Source organism: Microtus ochrogaster, linkage group LG4, assembly GCF_000317375.1.
Source record: "Microtus ochrogaster isolate Prairie Vole_2 linkage group LG4, MicOch1.0, whole genome shotgun sequence".
Classification (NCBI taxonomy): domain Eukaryota; kingdom Metazoa; phylum Chordata; class Mammalia; order Rodentia; family Cricetidae; genus Microtus; species Microtus ochrogaster.
The window spans coordinates 63,162,245-63,166,465 of NC_022030.1; positions in this window are offsets into that span (position 1 = coordinate 63,162,245).

Genomic DNA, 4,221 nt, shown 5'->3' on the forward strand with positions numbered 1-4,221 from the left:
TCTCTCTCTCTCTCTCTCTCTCTCTCTCTCTCTCACACACACACACACACACACACACACTTCCTGGGGTCCCAGGATGCTAGCTAACTTGACCTGCACCCACAAGTTGAGAAGCTGAAACAAGGAGATGTTGGGGCTCCATGATCTGACATCGGTCACTAGAAAGACTGGGCCCAGCTCATACCCCGGGTGTCTTCTAGCCAGCAGCCTCCCAGGCCCCACACACCAGCTGCTCTGAGGCAAGGAATGGTCTGCAGTACAAGAAAGGTAAGGTTCCCAAGGGGAAGCAGGGATAAAGTGGAGGAGGTACTGGGTAGCACTACCGCACTCTTGCTAAGGACAGGGAGAACCACCATCGTTAGCCCTCCCCAGGATGCTGGCAACAGCCAGGACCCCAGACTTAGTATGTGCTTTTCCTTCCTAAGAGACACGTGTCATGTCAGAGGACCGTCCTTGTGTCAGGGTCTACCCTTGAGTAAGGAGTGTGCAGAAGCTGTTGGGGTCAAGGATTCTAGCCCGTTTCATTCAGGGCCATATGTGCTGTCAACGGTCACCGGGCCTGGCAATGGGTCAGCACCTGGGGTTGTGTGGTGACCCCTTAGAACCTCTGACCTCTTCAGGTAGGCACTGCCTACCTCTTCTGCAAGGCAAATACAGATGTAGAAAGGGGACCTATCTCCTGATGCCTCTGTGCTGACCCTCCTCTGAGGAACCTTCTTTTATGATAATCTCCAGCTTTTGTCTCATTTTCATGGATCAGGAAATTGACAAGTCAGGAATTGGAGAGATGACTCAGTGTTTTATGCTCTTTAAGAGGATCCAAGGGCACTTCCCAGCAGCCAGGCTGAGCAGCTCCAGTTTCGGAAGATCCAATGCTCTCTTTTTGCTCTTTTGTGCACACACACACAAATTTTAAAAATAAAAATAAACCTTAAAAAAGAAGGAAACTGGCAGCTCACTGAAAGGACGAGGCAGGGGACTTCCCACAGAGAAACAGCTCTTCTTGTGAGTCTCGGGGCCCAGCCTGTAGCCGGAGTGTTCACAGGGGGACTATTGAGGAAATGAGCCTCTCTCTGTCTTTCATTTGTTTCATCCTCGTTCTTTTGGTGGCTCCTCAGGCCTGTTTTCATTTCCTTAAATGCTAACTTCATATGCAATTAATTTCAGCTGCCCGCGTCTCCTGCAAACTCAAACCATTTCCATGTATAATTTAGAAACCATCATGGTAATGATGATTGTAACAGCCTCTTTCGTAAATACAGGTTTGCATCCATTGTTGCAGGAATGACAGTTTGCTTTGCTGTGTCATTTGAACTGTGCCAGGGTGATGCCTTCATTCCATTTCTTTAAATGCTGCTAAAAATAATAGTCAAACACTATGACGCCTACTCTTTCGGGGACACCCTGCTAGGCAGAGATGCCAGGATGACTTATCTGTCCCCATTCTTGACCTCAGATGGTGAGTCAGGCCTAAACTAGCAAACAAGACCTGAGTCCAGCATGAGACACCCTTCATTGTTCCAAAGATCCAGTCATTAACTGAGCCAAATTCATGGTTGTAAGACACCTGCCTTAGCCTCAATCAGCAACACTTTGTTTCCCCCGAAGCACAGTGCTCTAAGCTTTATGTGAAGAACTCCAGCCCATCAGGGAACTCTCAGATGTCTCTGTGCTCTATGTCTCCACTCCTCCTCCATCTCCCCTCTCCTGCTGTGAGCCCTGCCAGCAGACAGCACTCCTGGAGGTCAGGATCAGCACAGCAGCCCCAAATGCTGGCCCAGACCCCGAGAGGTTCCTCTTGCACCCATCCCTTGCCAATGTTCAAGGGATCCTTTTGAAGCCATGGTTCCTTCAGGTACCACCTCACCTTGTACTAGGTGTGGATTGGAGTATAGAGGTCACCTGATGAGATTTCCAGGTTCTTTGCATCCCAGAGCGAACATCTGGACCTGGCTGATAGTAGAAACAGAGGTGGCTGGTTGAGAAAGAAAAGGCTCTCGAGAATGGGAATGAGGTAGAGAGCTGGGAAGGCTGGGAGTTCTGATGGCCTGCGCCGAGGCAGTTGGTGAGCCTGCATGGGCCATTTATGCAGTGCCCTCCTTCGCCTGCATGTGAAGAGCCTGGACTTTTCTAGCACGTTTCCTGTCCCTTGCATGTTGCATGTTGCCCTGACGTGGAGGGGTTCACAGTCTTTCTGTTGCCTGGCCTCTTCCTTAAAAAAAATCGAATCTATTGCCTTTCCCAGGCCCCACCTCCTGCCATGACCTCAATGTGGAACCCAAGTGTCCAAGAGTCTTGAGTAACTAACTGGGTGGCCGCACCGCATGACTCTGCAGCCTTTCAGAAGGTTCCTCTCCCCCCCCTCCCCCCCGGAGTTACTTCTAGCTGCCTGGAGATGCTGAGACAGGTGAATCCTAGTGTATACCAGCTACGGTCGCTAACCAGCAAGCTGCCCACCTGGAGGAATGGGGCTGGAGCCAGGATTCTACCTTCAGTCATTTGAGGCTTTTCTGCAGAACTATCGAGGATCATGTGTCCCTAAGACCCACTGTCTTGTTTTAGTTCTGCCCTCCCTGCAGTGTTTGCACAGGTAACCGGAATCCAAAGTAAAAGAGTCTGATGGGGTTGATGCCTCAGGAGGAGACTTTCATGGTCCCCCTACCCCTTCACACACAGACACAGGAGGAGACTGTGATACTTCCCTCCTTCATCACACACACACCACCACCACCACCACCACCACCACCACCACCACCACCACCACCACCACCACCACCAGCAGCAGCAGCAGCAGCAGCAGCAGCAGCAGCCCCTGGTCACCAATATGCTAGGGAAACCTAGCCTTTGCCTGGAAGACACCCTCCCTCTGCCTCTGTATGGTGCACTCAGGGAAGGTGACCCTGTCCTAGTTTCAAGGGAGATGTGTGTGAATCTGTGATTTGCTTAGGAAGGACCATACGACACAATTCAAACTAAGACAATAGAGAGGAAAGGCCTCACTCACCATGTGAATGTCCATGAAACATTTCCAATCCAAACCATACGATCACTTGTGTATGGAGAGGGGGCAGACGGCTGGCCTCCCTGAATCTCGCTGTATGAATAGCCTTGGATAGGGGTGCTGCCCATCCAGCAGCCGAGAAAGACAGCTTAGCACTTGCATTCTAAGCTGCTGCCCCTCAAATCAAGTGTGCACGGCTTGTACCCGGGACTCTGAGGTGCTCGAGCAGTTCCTAAGTTTGACTGGGCTAAAATATGTGTTGGAAGTCTGATTTTCTAATATATTCTCCTGTAGTTGTTCCCGGATGCAAATGCCAAAGTCATTCCTTCCTGGAGAGTCACTGGCCTTGGCTTCATGTCACAGAACCCCCAAGGGCCTAGACATATATCTCTCTGTTCTAATGCAATAGTTATTACTTGCAAGTGACTTTTGTCCCCCTGAACAATGGCAACATTCTGAGACACATTTGGTTGTCATAGCTAAGGGGAGTTCTGTGTACCTAGTAGCCAGAGGCCAGGGAGCTTCTCAACACCCTGCAATGAGGGTAGAGTCTCCCCAACCCCACCTTGGTGGCCCTGGTGGCCCTGGTGGCCCTGGAGGCACCTCAGCTAAGCCCAGAAGAACTCCACTCTGAGTCTTTCCTGTGGCTGCTCCATTTCCCAATTTCTCTTCTCCAGGTGACTGCTGAGCTGGTCCCTCCTAGGGACCAATCTTTGCTGCAACCTCCCTTTGGCCAAGCCTTCTCCAGCCTCCTGGTTTAGAACTTGGCCTGCCCTCCCTTCCCTGCCCTCTTCCACAGGATCCCAGTTCCGCTGGCCTCCCATGCATGTACAGCCACTGGGCCTTGTTCTCTTGCTCCATTCTGTCAGTGTTCTAGGGACTTGTTTTTTTAGAAGCAACAGAAAGCCTGTCTAGTCCCCATAAGAACTAGGGTCAAGCTGTAAAGTAAGATTAGTATGGACAGGATCCCGGCATGAAGTTAATTCAAGGAGGCAGAACAGTGACCTGGTGGGTGTTAGACAAACAGGGAATCCTCACAACTTGGAGTATACAGGTTTCATAGGGGATTAGCAAAGACCCCCTTGGTCAGCACAGGGCTAAGGACAGTCAGCCTAGCAGTTAGCATTTGGTCTTGGGCTGAAACAATACTCTCTTTCCTGGAGCTCCTGGGCTCAAGAGTCAAAGCTGAAAACTTTAGGCTGAGGTGTGGACCAGTTTCC